Raw genomic sequence first — 17447 nt, forward strand, 5'->3', positions numbered from 1 at the left:
ATCAAGCAAGGCTTTGTTAAAGCAAGTCGCAGCCTTTGAGTCCTGAGTCCATCTTTTGCAATTGCTGTCTCTGTGTCAAACCTTCCAATCCATCTTTTGCATGGTCCTTCAAGTAACTGAGTTGAGATTGCGTCATGTGGGTCCGCACCACGCCCGCTGCGCATTCAACGCCAAACTCAGAAGTAATATTATAATGAGCTGGCTGCGTTAAAATGCCACAGACAGACATGCTGAAATTCCTTCTGAGTTTCCCATGTGATATGGGACCCCTGCTCCCAACGTGCCTCGGAGTTATAATCGGGGCCATTGTATTCGGAATGCCTTTTTCGGAAGTTTGTTCAATGCAATGAGGGTGGGATGAAGAAGAGGATGGATAATTCCTGGTAAAGAACCTGATAATTTGGGAGATGCATTTGGATAATGCAATGGTCACAGAAGCTATTGAAAGGTGGTAGATGAAAGGAAGGAACAGGTTAAATCAGATTCGACCATGAGCTGAGCTTCTGACCTTGTATCCTCTCCACCTCGGTCCCATTCTCTGCTATTCCCTTCCTATACATCTTCGCCGCCCTGCCTCCTACTTCTTAAAAATTACCTGCTTGACCAAGCTTTTGTTCACCGCTCTTAATCTTTCCTTCCGTAATCTAGCATCCATTTTACTTATGCCTATATGAAGCAAGTTGTTGTTGTTCAGGAGGACATAGATTATTAGATTAGTAAATTGGTAGATACATCTCGAACAACATTTTTTGTCAAGAAATATGATTTGATACAGTTTTGGGAGGAAAATAGACAGAGGACATAGACATTAAATGGTACAACTTTATACAGAGTGATGAAGTGGAGATGGTTCAGGGTCAGAAACACAACGCTTTAAACCAATGGGACTAAGTGGCCAGCTCTTTCAGAGAGCTGATCCAAGCACAATGAGTTAAATGGCCTCCCTCTGTGCTGTAATATTCTAGGATTATATTCAAAATGGTCAACCCTGTGGAATTTGGCTAGGTCGAGCTGCTATTCCACTGGTGTGGCTTTATATGAAATGCCTGCCGTTATTATGGCCAGACTGAAGGAATTGGCCCTTTTCTCCTCCCATAGTTTTCCAGTGAAGGAAGCGCAGCCTAAATGTTTTTCTGCTCTTGAAGCCAGTCAAGTTACATTTGTCATTTTATATGTCACAGCCAAGGTACATTCATTGTTGGCACATCCCCAACTATCCATCCATCACTCCCCCTCACTCTCATCCTTATGCAATTTCATACCTCTCCCTGATAGTCACCTTTACCAAATGCACTGCATCCATTGGGTGAACACATGCCATTACAGTCACTCATAGGTCTGCTCTTTTCCCCCATTGCAAGAGGAGAGTGCAGAACACTAGAGAGAGGAAGAGAACCAGAGGTGGTGCTCCACATATTTCATAGCTGACAACTGCAGAGGAGGAAGTGCTGGAGATCAGTAGCATCTCGGCATCCCTGGCCATCAGAGATGGGAGTCTCCCAGCTACCTGGTGACAGAATTAAATATAATGCGCACACATGTCATACAACACTCAGTCACGTTGTAGCAGTCGACACAGGCTTCATGGATTTTTGGATTTTTAACCCCTATTAAAAACTGGACAGGCTGTTTGCGGGGGGCGGGGGGGGGAAGCAGTGACAAACCACTCAAGCTGGAGATGACTCATTCGGATGGAAACAAACTGTACTTGGGAACAATGGCCTGAGAGGCCCACTCCCAAGTCTTGATTAACAAGGCTGATGACTCATTGTTCTAGTCAAGATTAACTCATTAAGTTAATCGGCAGGAAGATCGAAAAGAGATCAAAAACCATTCAAACCTTTCAAGAGATCGAAAACCATTCCCAAAGGGCATGTGTCCATTAAAACCACAGACAACGGTTTGTGTATTGGAGGGGTATCAAAGAGAGCAGCTTGGGTAGCTCTCTCTCTCTCTCTCCTGCCCTCCACACAACGGAACATCAAGAGGAGCGCTTGCTCTTCCAACCGAGACGGACTTCGACTGAGGCTGGGACTTGCATGCTGCAAGGCCGGTACGGAACCAGGTAGCCGAGACGTATGGGAGAAAGCTGCAAGCAAGATCAAAAGGGCAATCTAGGTGAGCATTGCCAAGCCTACATACCCACAAGATCACTTAGCTGTGTGAGGGGGTGCCTGTATGTTCCTACCAAACCAGAGGGGGTTTAGCGTTGGAAGGGTCCTGTGATAGTTTAGTTCATGTTTTTAGGCCATGGTAAGTCAGCACGGCAGGGGCTTGTTGGACAAGTCAGGGTTGTACTGTTTTAAACTGTACTGTTGTGTTCACACTGCTCGTACTGTATGCGAGTGGAGTGTTTTTTGTTAACCTTAATAAACACTGTACGGGTGGGCCTGAAAACGCTGTCTGTGTTCAAGTCTGTCCCCAGTAATCCGTATCGTCCAGAACTTGTAGTAAGGGGGTTTGCGTGCTCGCTACGGGCGGGGCGAAACCACTTACAATAATTGGCGATTGCAGCAGGGTTCATAGGAAATTGGCCACCGCAAAAACCGGCTACAACGTTGACTTGATTTCAGCAGCGAGTGAAATATGATCATTTAAATAATGATAAGTTGCAACATTCTTACCTCGCCAGTACTAAATCAGATATTTTCTCTCCACCAAGGCCTTCATGCATGCAGCAGCAGTTAGTGGATGTCATGGACGGCAGATGCTCAGGGGAGCTAAATCCTCCTCATGCTTGACCTGCTCCAGCTCAGATACTCGCACTTCGGTTGGAAAGATTGGGTTTGCACCTGGTGAGTCACAGGTCACAAGTGAGCAAGAGCAGCTGGTGGTGGCTGGGACAGCAGTGGATGGTCCGCGTTAGAGGGCACTGCCTTCTCCAAGCTCCGCTCAGCTGGGCACAGATGCTGTACCCAGGGGCCATTGATGAAAAGGATATTCATTGAAAATCAGCAGAAAATCTGTGACATACTGGCAGTCCTTCCAAGTACACTGGCCACAATTGCAGAGAGAATAGAGGATTCAGCTCAAGCATGAGTGGGTTGATGTTGCAGGGCATTGCGATGATGTCTTCTTCATGGATAGAGTGGCTAACTCCATGGAATATCAGTCATGGCAATCAAATAAATCCATGCATATCTTGACCACGGCTGTGCAAACTCTGGATGCCAATGTGCCTGGCGTCTTAAATAGAATGACAGATGCCTTAGCCATGGCTTAGAGCGCATCACTGATATGCACCAAGCTGCTCTCCATCACAGTGGTAGCAGTGAAGTTCGGCTGGGCTATGAGAGGGATAATGGCAAAAGGGAGCATGGAAGTGGGGACTCCACTCAAAGCGCTCCCACTTCTCATCTGTTGACCACTCCCCCACTCCAGTCAGTACCCAACATACTGTCTTCTTTCCCAATGGCAGAGTCTGCCCCTGCGCAGGTGCAGATGAAGCAATCTTTGGCAGGGCCCTCATGGGTTCCAGCACCCAGAGGTCGTTGGCCAAGAGCATCTCAGCAGTCAGAGCAGGGATCTGAGCAGCCTGCCTCTACCTCTGCTTAAGCCACAGGGGTTGCACCACATAGGAGCAGTAGGAAAAGGAAGTGTAAAGCTTTGTAGTTGCACAAGGGTATGCACATGGGTGTATGAGAAAATAATGGCCCAGAAATTCGGGTCGGGGGCTTCCCGCGGGCACAAGCCCCCGACTTGCACTTACCTTGCGTGCCGGCATTTGAGCTCTGGGCTCCCGTGGAATTCCGCTCCGGGGCCTGGCCCAACTGCCGGCGCGCTGTGCTTGCGTGTCCCAGGGGCGTAGTTAGTGCAATGCATCCCCATGGATCACGTGGGCCATGGGCAGCCAATCGGAGGAGGGAAAAGCCCATTCATAAGTAGTGACAGGAAGACCTGTCAAAACTTATAAATACTACGGCCCCAAAATAGTAGTAAACCTTCAAATAAATTTAAAAAAATCATCACACTTTTTAAATAAACTATAAATTACATTAAATAACTATTTTAAACAATAATTAAAATTTTTGAAAAAATTAATTACAGTATTTAAAAATAATAAACCTGTGGAAAAAATGTTTTAATTTTAATTAATTGACCACTTACCTTTTAAAATGCAGGCCTTACGCCTGGTTTTTACATTTTTAAAATCTAAAGACTTACCCTCACGGATAAACCTGTAAAAAAAACGTAAGTTCAAAGCGCATGCGCAGACTCCCGCGCGCATGCGTTCGACCTCTGAACCCCTTCGTTCAGGGGAACGGAAATGCCAGTTTCCCGCACATGCGCAGTGCATGCAAGGGCCCGGCACTTCCATCGGGCCCACGCGTGAGTACCCCGTGCGTACTCACCCGTGGAGACCTGAATTTCTGGGTCGTTATGTTGTTAAGTTTCCGTTTCTTAGTAAAATGACATAAAATTTATCAGTTTGAACCATTTTCCCCTGTTGCCCTTTCTTGGTTGCTATGTGGCAACTCGCCTTTTCAGTGGTTTGTTGATGTATGGGAAGACATGAATTGAGAGGGACCAATGGGGGAATGTGCAATGTGTGATTGGGTGGTTACAGGACTGCTTTGTGTCAGTGGGATTGCGGGGGAGGGTGATGAGATTGGCCATTGGATGTGATTGTTACATCAGTTCAGTGGTGGTAATAAACTGAACCTAAGGGAATCCCTGGCATCCCAGGCAGCAATGTGAGTGGATGGTGCTGTGTTGGGAGTCGCCATCTTCATCATCCTCCTCCTCCTCTTCCTCTTTCTCCTCCTCCTCCTTGGGTTCATCAGCAGACAACGTGTGCTCAGCGCCTTGTTCCTCCTGCAGCTCCAATCCTCGCTGCTTCGCAATGTTGTGCAGGGCGCAGCACACCACGATCATTCTGAAGACCTTGGCTGGTGAGTACTGAAGGGCACTGCAGCTCTGTCCAGGCACCTGAAGTGCATCTTAGGCATGGTGACCACTTGCTTAATGACACATTTGGTTGTCATGTGGCTTTTGATGTACTGTTCTTGGGCTTCCTTGGTTGGGTTTCTCACAGGTTTCATCAATCAAGTTTGAAGTGGGTATCCTTTGTCTCCTAGCAGCCAACCCTTAAATCTGCTTCCAGGTCCAAAGACGTCAGAGTGCTTGGACTGCTGGAGGATGAAAGCATCCTGGCAGCTCCCTGGGAATCTGTCGCACACCTGCATAAACATTTTCTTGTGGTTGCAAACCGGCTGCACATTGATGCAATGGCATTCTTCGTGGTATACGAATACTCCTGGTTGATCTGAGGGTGCGTGGATTGCCACGTGTGTACAGTCGATGACACCCTGCAACTGTGGAAAGCCAGCCAAATATGCAAGGCACCACCCATCATGATCTGAGCTCCAATACATCCAAAGTGCAGAAATAAACCTCTCACCACAAGTACTCGGAACAAACCCTTTCCCAGTGGTAGGTAAGAAAGCATATGTGAGCACTGAATATTTTTTTCGTATTTGCCTGATGTTTAATGAGCCCCATGAACTGCCGCTGTGTTCTCGCCTTGGTTTCAATGGGGAGTTTCAGGAAGCCTAGGAAAAACGTAGATGCGGCGTTAAATTTGAATGTAGGTTAAAATATCGCTGGAATTGATCGATTAACATATTTAATTTGTGAACCCACCTCTCCGGTTATATGCAACCAACCGAACAAGCCCAAGTTGGTGCGTTGGAACGGGCTTCCGGACGCGATCATATTTCCAGCCACTTTAACCCCCACCCACACCCAAACCCATGCATTGCTCCAGGTTAAAATTCCCCCCAGTGGCTTTTTATAATCTGGTTATTGCAGTGAAATCATTTATTCTTTTTTATCAATAAAATATTCCTTCTTATGGAGCTCATAAGTGTAGTGTAATCTCTCAACAATCCTGGAGCACAAATAACTCACCAGTATAATATTGAGCATCACAGGTCATTCTGTCATCATTGTAAGATCTGCCTTATACTTTATTGTATTAACAATACCACTATACCACTAATACAATGCAAAGGTTAGCTCAATAAATAATACTAAAAAAAGTTAAAATATTTCAATCGGACTCTTATGATGTCAGCATTGAAAATCGGTGAGGGTGCCAACAACTCAAAGGACTGCAGTCCTGAGTCAGGCACCGGGAGGCAAAGGACTGCACAGGGGAGTACAGCAAAGTGTAGGACTGCAGTAGTATTTGGGAATTCAATAGTCAGGGGGACAGACAGGCAGTTCTGTTACCGTCGACATGAGTAACGCATGGTATGTTGCCTCCTTGAGGCCAGGGTAAGTTACATCACTGAAAGGGTGCAGAACACTTTGCAGGAAGAAGGGGGAAGAGCCAGAAGTCAGAGTCCATGTCGGAACAAATGAAATAGGGAGGAAGAGTGTTGAGGTCCTGCAGTCAGAGTTTAAGGAGCTAGGGAGGAAGTTAAAAAGCATGACCTCAATGGTAGTAATCTCTGGATTACTCCCAGTACCATGCGTTAGCGAGAGTAGAAATAGGAGGATATGGCAGGTTAATGCGTGGTTAGAGACATGGTGCAGGAGGGAGGCCTTCAGATTCCTGGGGAATTGGGACTAGTTCTGTGGCAGGAGGAACATGTTCACAATGGAAAGGTTGCACCTGAACAGAGCTGGGACAAATATCCTTGCATGCAGGTTAACTAATGCTGTGGGGAGGGTTTAAACTAACTCAGCAGGGGGTTGGGCACCAAGATGTAGTTATAAAAAATGTAAAAACAAGGTGCACAGAAGACTGGGAGAGACAGTTTGAAATAATACAGAATTACGTGGGATAATAAAGAATACAAAGAGGTCTAAGTTAGGTTTGCAGTGCATGTGTGTAAATGCACAAAGTGTGGTTCATAAGGTTGGTGAGCTGTAGGCACAAGTAGTCACATGAGAATATAATGCACTAACTGAGATCTGGCTCAACAAAGCGGAGGATTGGATGCTTAATATTGCTGGGTGCAAGGTATTCAGGAAAGATAGGAAAGGAATAAAAGGAGGAGCGGTAGCAATTTTGATTAAGGAAAACATTACAGTCCTAGAAAGAGAGAATGTCCTTGAGAGATCAAAGACACAATTTATTTGGTTGGAGTTGAGAAACAATAAAAGAGCTATTACTCTACTTTGTGTATTTTATAAGCCACCAGATAGTGGGAAGGAGTTAGAGGAGCAGATTGGCAAAGAAACTACTGAGAGAACATAAGAACATAAGAAATAGGAGCAGGAATAGGCCATATGGACTCCAGCCTGCTCCGCCATTCAATAAGATCATGGATGAGCTCATATCCACTTTCCCGCCCGATCCTCATATCTCTTGATTTCCTTAGAGTCCAAAAAGCTAGCGATCATGGCCTTGAACAAACTCAACAACTGAGCATCCACAGCCCTCTGGGGTAGAGAATTCCAAAGATTCACAACCCTCTGAGTGAAGATATTTCGCCTCATCACAGTCCTAAATGGCCGACCCCTTATCCTGAGACTATGCCCCTTAGATCTGGACTCTCCAGCCAGGGGAAACAGCCTCTCAGCATCTATTCTGTAAAGCCCTCTCAGAATCTTATGGCCTAGAAATTCCGTTTTTAGCGCCAGCCGCTAGCGCCTTAGGAGGAGGAGAAGTGGGGCGCTAAGCGGCTAGCACCCGGGCGCGGCGCGATCTGCGCCTCTCGCGAACTTCACTCAAGATTTAGTGGCGGCGCAAAACCGCAGCGCCCGCTCAGCTGCGCGCGCTGATCGTGACGTCATTTCATGGTGCAACGCCCTTGGTGCGCCCCGAACCGGAACTTCAGCGGTGCCGCCCTTCTTTGCACCTGGCGCCCCCAGCGATGGGTAGAGGGGAACGGTTCCCAGTCGCTGCGGGGCGCGGGGGCGCAATTTAAAGGGGACTCCTCTTGCATTATAAGTGACAGCCTTTTTGTGCCAATCCTGTGTGAGAGACGGATATTTGGAGAGAGACAAATGCAGAGCGCTTTCTGCTTTGACTCAGCACTCGCACAGGTACTTCTGGCTTCAGGCCAGAGCTTTGCACTTGGATTTAACTTTCAGTGCCATAGCCTTGAGTCGCCACATATAATGGGGGCTGCAATGGGTGGAAACGTTGGCTTTCTGCATTGCATTCAAAGGGATCAGAGACGCCGTGAGAGAGTGTCAGTCATGGCCAGATGGAGTAGGGCCAATAGGCGTCGGCACAGGAGGCCTTACCCACCCAGGGTATACCGCCAGCAGTTCTCATATCTGAACATGTCTGAGGAGCAGTGTGCTCGGAGGCTGTGATTCAGAAGGGAGGTGGTCACTGAGATCTGCCACCTGCTTTGCAGAGATCTGCAGCCACAGCTGAGGAGCAGGACGCCTCTGTCGGTGGCAGTGAAGGTGACAGTGGCTCTCAACTTCTATGCCACCGGCTCCTTCCAATCCGCTACTGCGGACATTGCCAGCATCTCCCAGTTCGCGGTACATTGCTGCATCCGCCAGGTGACCAATGCCCTTTTCAGAAGGAGACGTCAGTACATCTCCTTCCCCATGACCCTGGACAAGCAGCAAGAGCGTGCAATGGGATTTGGAAGAATAGCGGGCTTCCCCATGGTCCAGGGCGTAGAACTGATGAACCAGCAATGGTCAGGCCTTGCTTCAGGGCTGCAGTGTGCAGGGCATGGCAGCCAAACAAGTCGCCCCTCCCCCTTTAAGAGCTGACTGGCGCCAGCGTGTCTGCCTTCATTCAGAAACTCGCCGCACCTGTGCTGCGCCCGCCCTCAGTGTTAGCGCCTCGGCTCGCCAGCTTAGCGCCTTATGATAGTCGTGCATCGCCTGCTTTAGCGCAGCAGCAATCTCTTGGGGCGATGCAACTGAATATCGGTGAAGGTGGTGCTAAGTTGCGCCGGGCGCAAAATATAGCGAACGCCCGGCTGTAGCGCCCCAAACGTGGCGATACTGAATTTCTAGGCCTATATGTTTCAATGGGATCACTTCTCCAGAGAGTATAGGCCCAATCTACTCAATCTCACCTCATAGGACAACCCTCTCATCCCAGGAATCAATCTAGCGAACCTTTGTTGAACCCCCTCTAAGACAAGTATATCCTTCCTTAGGTACGGAGACTAAAACTGTGCACAATACTCCAGGTGTGGGTTCACCAAGGCCCTGTACAATTGCAGCAAGACTTCCATACTCTTATACTCCAACCTCCTTGCAATAAAGGCCAACATATCATTTACCTTCCTAATTGCTTGCTGTACCTGCATGTTAACATTCTGTGTTTCATATATAAGGACACCCAAATCCCTCTGAACACCAACATTTAATAGTTTCTCACCATTTAAAAAATATTCTGTCTTTCTATTCTTCCTACCAAAGTGAATAACCTCACATTTCCCCACTTTATACTCCATCTGCCACCTTATTGCCCACTTGCTTAACCTGTCTATATCCCTTTGCAGGCTCTTTGTGTCCTCTTCACAGCTTACTTTCCCTCCTAGCTTTGCATCGTCAGCAAACTTGGATACATTAATGGCCCAGAAATTCGGGTCTCCACGGGTGAGTACGCACGGGGTACTCACCCGTAGGCCCAATGGAAGTGCCGGTTTCCTGCATGCACTGCGCATGCGCGGGAAACCGGCACTTCCGTTCCCCTGAAAGCAGGGGTTCAGAGGTCGAACGCGTGCGTGGGGGAGGCAGCGCGTGCGCATCGAACTTTGTTTTTTTTTGCAGGTTTTCCCGGGAGGGTAGGTCTGCAGAAGTTAGATATTTAAAAAGCAGGCGTAAGGCCTGCTTTTTACAAGGTAAGTGGTGAATTAATTAAAATTAAAACATTGTTTCCACAGTTTTATTATTTTTAAATACTTTAAAGAAAGGTAAGTTTATTTTTAGCCCTGTTAGAAAATAAAATTACTATTTTCAAAAATTTACATTATTGTTTAAAATTGTTATTTCATGTAATTTATAGTTCATTTAAAAAATGTGATTGTTTAAAAAATTTATTTGATGATTTAGTGATGTTTTGTAAGAAGAAGGTGCCCGTAGTATTTCTAAGCTGGACAGCACTTCCTGTCAGACTTATGAATGGAGCATTCCCTGCTCCGATTGGCTCTCCATGGCCCACGTGATCCCAGGGGACGCATCGAACTAACTGTGCCCCGTGATATGCAAGCACTGCGCGCCGGCAGCTGGAGCAGGCCCTGGATCGGAGTTCCACAGGGGCCCACAGCTCAACGGCCGGCACACAAGGTAAGTGCAGGTCGGGGGCTTGCACCCGCGGGAAGCCCCCGACCCGAATTTCTGGGCCATTATACTTGGTCCCTTCATCTAAGTCTTTAATATAGATTGTAAATAGCTGAGGCCCCAGCACTGATCATTGCGGCACCTTACCAGTAACAGCCTGACAACCTGAAAATGACCCATTCATTCCTATTCTGTTTTCTATCCATTAACCAATCCTCTCTCCATGCAGAGAAGGGGAGGAGTTTCTGAAGTCGGTTCAGAAGATTGTTCTTGATCATTATGTTTCCTGCCCAATGATGAAGGAGGCATTGCTGGATCTAGTCCTGGGGAATGAAGTGGGTCAAATGGAGAATGTCACAGTCAGGGAGCATCTTGGGAATAGTGATCATAGTATCATAAGTATTAGATTAGTTATGGAGAAGGACAAGGAGCAATCTAGAATAAAAATATTTAACTGGAGGAGGGCTAATTTTAGTGAATTGATGATGGATCTTGCCCGGGTAAATTGGAGTCAAAGACTAGCAGGCAGAAATGTAATGGAGCAATCGGCGGCCTTTAAAGAAGAGATGGTTCGGGTACAATCTAGCTACATTCCTACAAGGAGGAATGTGAGGTCAACCAGTCTCTGCTGGTTTCAGACTGACTGATAAAGCCAGCCACAGATCCTTTGAAGATATGGTGGAACAAAGGATATTAAAAATCTATCTCTCATTAGGTTAACAGCCATTCACAGACTGTCAATTACATAGGGGCCTGGAGTTTCCGTTAGGTTGCACTGAAATTCACCCAAAAATGGCCAAACCAGCGCAAAAGATCAAGGAATTTCAAGCACAACTACAACCAGCGCAAATCTTTGTGCTAGTTTTAAAAATATTGTGCTGGAATCAGGCCCGCCCATAAAACTGGCCACGCCCCCAATTTGAATTAATCACCATGGCGAGTTTCCACTAATTGCGCCCGTTTGCGGGCCTTCGAGGAGGCTCTTAAAATTAAGTTGTTTTTTTCGGTGCAAAGGCACTAATAGGTACATTTTAAAAGCTTAAACATTGTTATTTTTTAATTTACTAAGTAACTGACTACTGTACACCAATATAACTAGTAAATGGTTCTACAGGAAACTTTCTGGTATCCGGCACTGACGGGACCGAGCTGGTGCCGATCAATCAACACTGCTGGAGAAACGAGCGCTAATGTTAAAACATACGGAGCTCAGGGCTCCGTCTGAAGCAACAAGCCCTGTTAGCTTCAAAACAGTCGGGGCAGCTTGCAAGCGTCTCTGTAGCTAACCAACAGCTTCAGCTACATGCTTGCACAGCTACAAATGGAGAAAAAAAGCAACGAAAAGTAAAAAAAGTTATCTGAACCGACTCCTGAATTTTGCCGGTGGATAGAGCATTCCAGATATTTAACCTCCGTTTAAACGAAAGTTTCCTCTATATAGTTTTTTGAAAGTCATTTTCAGTTATTTAAAATTGGGTTACTCACAGGTGGTAGACCAGACACTCTGATTAAAAATGCTTCTGGAAACCAACGCAATTTTGAGCGCAATTTGCTCCCGGATTGCCGATTACACCTAAAGCAGACATACTTGGCCAGGATGTTTGTCCAAACAAGTACATGTGTCTCTTACAATAGCATTCAAAGATTACTGTCTGACTGTGCTTGGCATTAAAGAGGTCATTTTAGTCCCATAGTCCCGGGCAGGAAGCCGGCTGGCTGAGCGGGAAGCCCGCCTCAGATCGGCAGCAGGAAGCCCAGTCAACTTTAACAGAAAAGCCTCATATAAATCCCACCAGCCAGCTGCCTGCCCGAAATGGGCAGAAAGAGGCAGTGGGTATAAAGGTCTCTCAAGTGGGAAGAAGGAGAGCTCGAGGCAACAGAGGACCAGACATTACTTATGGGGCTTTATTTATTTATTTATTTTTATTCATTGATGGGATGTGGGCGTCGCTGGCTAGGCCTGCATTTAGTGCCCATCCCTAATTGCCCTTGAGAAGATGGTGGTGAGCCACCTTCTTGAACCGCTGCAGTCCATATGGTGTAGGTACACCCACAATGCTGTTAGGAAGGGAGTTCCAGGATTTTGGCCCAGCGACAGTGAAGGATCGGCGATACAGGTCCAAGTCAGGATGGTGTGTGGCTTGGAGGGGAATTTGTAGATGGTGATGTCCCCATGCGTCTGCTGCCCTTGTCCTTCTAAGTGGTAGAGGTCGCGGGTTTGGAAGGTGCTGCTGAAGGAGCTTTGGCGAGTTGCTGCAGTGCATCTTGGAGGTGCAAAAAGGAAAGTTACCTTATTTCCTACAGACCAGGTTTCACTGGAGTGCCCCAGCAGGCACTCCACTCAGTTGGCAGTCAAATTGCTACTGGAGTCCAATGTAGGTCATAGGACCTCGATTTCATAAATGTGAGGGGTTCTTGACCTGATTCAAGCAGACAATTCAGCTGCCTGAAAAAAGCAGTGGCATTAAAATTGCCGGTGGGTGGGAGGGAATTGGTCCACTTCAGTTTAACTCCCGATCTGCCCGGTTTCCACTTATTTCCCCCTTACGTGTCAAGCTGACCAAACTGAAAATCATACGTAATCCGAGAGTGTCAAGAATTGCTTTCAAAGGAATAATGCATCTGAAATGACCTTTTGCATTCCAGACTACATATATTCTGGTAGCTGGTAGCAATTAGCAGCTTGTGGTAACTAGCCTCTGCTGTAATCAGCAAGAAAGAATCCACTAGGTTATCTAGCAAAGAAAAAAGTTGGCTCAGTGGCATCCCCTTCACCTTTGACAGCAGAAGGATGTGGGTTCAAGTCCCACTCCAGAGACTTGAGCACATAATCTAGACTAATGCTTCAATGCAGTACTGAGGGACAGCTGTCTTTCAGATGAGATCCCATTTGAAGAAGAGCGAGGGAGTTCTCCTGGTGTCCTGTTCAATATTCATCCATCAACCAACATCACTAAAACAGATTATCTGGTCATTATCACATTTCATGACCTCAGGGCTTCCCAAATTGGGCCACAGCCAATTAAGTACTTTTAAAGTGTTGTAACGTGGGGAAACTCAGCAGCCAATTTGTACACAGCAAGGTCCCACAACAGCAATGAGACAAATGACCAATGAAACTTTTTTTTTTAGTTGTGTTAATTGAGGGATAAATATTGGCCAGGAAGAAATCCTGAGCTCTTCTTCGAGTAGTGCCATGTGATCCTTTACATCCACCTGTGAGGGCAGATGGGGCCACGGTTTAATGTCTCATCCGAAAGACGGATAAGTAAATAATCCTGTCTGGGATATGTAATCCTCTTTGGGAGCTGTGCATTTAATTATGCCAGTGTATCATTTGTTACGGACAGGTTGGCAGGGATTTGACCTGTTTTTTTTAATTGCAAAACTACTTGGGTTAATATTGTGAGAGCACTTCCTGAAAGCTGCTTGCTACATTTTGTAAATGAACAATTAATATAAAAGGTGTTTGCAGTCAGGTGACAAATGGATTTGGGTCTGACAACTATTATATGAACTGCAACTATCTGAACTGTGGATATCCTTTTGGTCTTTAAGCACGATTTATTGATAGCATTATTTGATTTTGAGATAAATTTTTGATTTTCTGTTTGAATTTCAAAGGGTGTCAAGGGTATTATTTTTATTCATTCATGGGATATGGCCATCGCCACTGGCAAGTTCAACATTTATTGCCCATCTTTAGTTGCCCTTGAGAAGGTGGTGGTGAGCCGCCTTCTTGAACCGCTGCAGTCCATGTGGCGAATGCACTCCCACAGTGCTGTTGAGGAGTGAGTTCCAGGATTTTGACCCAGCGACGATGAAGGATCGGCAATATACTTCCAAGTCAGGATAGTGTGAGACTTGGAGGGGAACTTGGAGGTGGTGGTGTTCCCATGCGCCTGCTGCCCTTGTCCTTCTAGGTGGTAGAGGTCGCAGGTTTGGGAAGTGCAGCCGAAGAAGCCTTGGTGAGTTGCTGCAGTGCATCTTGAAGATGGTACACACTGCAGCCATGGTGCATCGGTGGTGGAGGGAGTGTATGTTTAGGGTGGTGGATGGCGTGCCAATCAAGCAGGCAGCTTTGTCCTGGATGGTGTCAAGTGGAGAGTATTCCATTACATTCCTGACTTGTGCCCTGTAGATGGTGGAAATGCTTTAGGGAGTCAGGAGGTGAGACATTCGCCACAGAATGGCCAGCCTCTGACCTGCTCTTGTAGCCACAGTATTTATGTGGCTGCTCCAGTTAAGTTTCTGGTCAATGGTGATCCCCAGGATATTGATGGTAGGGGATGTGGTGATGGTAATGCCATTGAATGTCAAGAGGAGGTGCTTGGACTTTCTTTTGTTGGAGATGGTCCTTGCCTGGCACTTGAGTGGTGCGAATTTTACATGTGTAAGGCTCACAAAATTTATACAGATTCCCCCAAACCAAGAAAAGAAGCGATATTGGACTGTTTGAAGGAATATTGGGCCAAAAGGTGTTTAAATCAATACCCCAGGATTTCTGCTATTTTAAAAGGCATTTTCAGGCCTGTGGAAAAGCTGCAACAAAAGGAATGGGTTGGACACTGTGGGACAGACAGTTTGAGTATTGGAAAAGGCCAGATTGTCTAAGAATGTTCTGGACTGTCCCAGTCATTCTACATAAAGACAATAGGCTCACAGGAGGACATTTCCCGCCAAAAAGCCACAGGGCCATCAACTACATGAATAATACAATACATGCCAACAACCAACAAAAGAGACCCTGGCCCCAGCAGGAGAAGACAATTAAACAACAGATTAACCACTCAGAAAGATTTCCAAAAACACTTTGCACACTTAAAACTGATTTCGAAGCAATCCCGAAACCAGTTAAAAGCCAATTAAAAATAGATGGGATCAGCCCCGAAACTCGATGAGAATTTAAACCTATTAAAATTAACGAGCCCGCCAAAATTAACAATGGACCAGAGGAGATTTGGCAGTCAGATAAGCCAGGGCTCAACACAGTATAATTGTGGCCTGCTTAAACAGTTGACAGTACAGTTCGAGTTGAGAGAGTCAGTTGAGGACACAGCTCAAGAGAAAGTTCAAGTTCAGTACAGGGGAGAGAAAGTACGGTTCAGAAAGAGAGTACTACTCATTATCATCATCACCGTACTTAGTCGGAGGATCGGAGACTTGAGGAAAGAAGATTGAAATGGAAGGAAAAGGAAATCACGGCAACCAAAGGCCTCAAGAAACCAACAACTAACAATATTACCACCAACTAGGTAATATTGGGCCACCACGACCAACAAGAAACCAACCAACAAGAAGTCAAAAATTCGCAAGTTTGTTTCCACTCTACAAGCTAGCCTGACTTACCCCTGGGTAAGTTTGACACAAAAGACTCTAAAAACTATACCTAACCAAAGGAAATTGGGTACTTACCCAATAAATTCAACTACGCATCCAACCGCATCAGCGGACAGGCGAAGACTGAAAAACCCAACGCAGGTGCAGTCTTCCACCATGTCCGGGGTATGGCAGGCCCCAACTGCCACAACTAAAGAGAACCCCGAAATCGCAACCCTCTACAATCTGTCAAGAAAGTTGTTTTGGTGAGCATTTCCTGGTCCTCTGGATTTCAACCTAGTTAGTGTAGTAGGATTGGGAGGCTAAGGTATTCTTGTCTATTGTCATTCTCCCTCGCATATTCCAAGTGTTCCCCTTTTAGAGTATAAGATTTATTGTATTGTATATTTTCCTGTCTCAAAAATAAAAATCTCAATTCTTTTGACCAACTCAGGTGTCTGTTGCACTTTCATTACAACCCCCAAATAAGTCCAAAGTCTAGAACCAAGGGAGTGGGAGCGATTCGAACAACTCATGGAGTCAGAGGCAAAGCTGACCACACACACCACCCTTACAGAAAATGGTGACTGAGGCAGGACTTTGGCAAAAGGGATGTAATGCAATAGACCCTGTGTTTGATGAAAGATCGAAGATGGAAGAGAGGTTTTCCTCTAACGTTTTTGAGAAGGTGAATATCACCAAGAAATGGGTGACCAGTCTGTTGCGTGCTGAGCATCCCATGGACGCTGCAGCCAAATGGACTGAGAGCAAGGATCATAAGAAGTGGGTAGAAAAGGCCATCTGGTTGGTCTGCGCCCTATGACAGATCCAGCTTTTAGATCAGCATATTAAAGCATTGACAGAAGAGCTGCAGGAGGCAGCCAAACTGTCCCAAGCAAGAACTATAGCAGGGGAAGGATTATTGCAGGAATTAGAGGCCCAAAGTCAGGAGAAGTTACAGCTGGTGGAGAAACACAGGAACAGGCATGAGTATTTTCGGTGTCATGTCACCAAAGTAAAAAGCAATCAGCTAGTACTGAAAGAGGAGAACGCTTGCTGAACCAGACAGTTAAAGGAACAGGAGGAAAGTTTCAGAGATGTGAAGGCAGCTTATAAAGTAGCAAGCACGAGGGATTTTGAAGCGGGAGATCACGGCCCCTGTCAAAAGCAGATCGACAGTTTAAATGTTGCTCTGTCCAGGGCAAAAGGCATGGTATGCTTAGTGAGCCCGGGTGCGGCCCGGGTAGACCTGGAAGTAGAAGTAGAAACTGTTCAGACGTCACCTGTGGCGCCGGGGAACAACTCAGCTGGGCAGCAGGAGGGACAAGCAATCTGTATGGAGGACAGGGAGGAGTGCACACCACCACCACCTGTGGCATCGGGTTTTGACTCGGTTTGGCAGCAGGCAGAAGTGGGCAAACAAATGCAGGAAAGGCCGGAGCCAGGGCCGATGTGCCTGGCTCAGCAGCAAAAGTTTGGCCCACCCGGGGGTGGTGGGGGCCAGGGGCCCCTTGAAAGCCAGTTCATGATTCCCCATGGGACCCAACAGCTTAGGGCTATGGTAAGTCACCTGAGCAAACTCACCCAAAAGGGAGACCCCTCAGTCTACTTTATGGAAGTGGAACAAGCAGCAGGCATTAATGACAAAATCTAAATTCAGTTTAGGCCTATATTTAAGGCCATCAAACAGTCTGCATATATTATCAGAAACAGATTAACACAGCCATTGAGGCTGGACAAGCCCATCAAGGAACTTTCAGGACAATACAAGTCAATTATCGGGCCGGTAGATGCGATTACCGGCCATCTAAAAACCAGTTAGTATGAATTGCTACCATTATTTTAAACTAGCCCGCCAAAATTAAGACAAAGAACTAACCTGATTTGGCGCGAAGATAAGGGTTTTCGACGAA

Source organism: Somniosus microcephalus, chromosome 1, assembly GCF_052327205.1.
Source record: "Somniosus microcephalus isolate GS21.2 chromosome 1, FLI_Smic_1.0, whole genome shotgun sequence".
Classification (NCBI taxonomy): domain Eukaryota; kingdom Metazoa; phylum Chordata; class Chondrichthyes; order Squaliformes; family Somniosidae; genus Somniosus; species Somniosus microcephalus.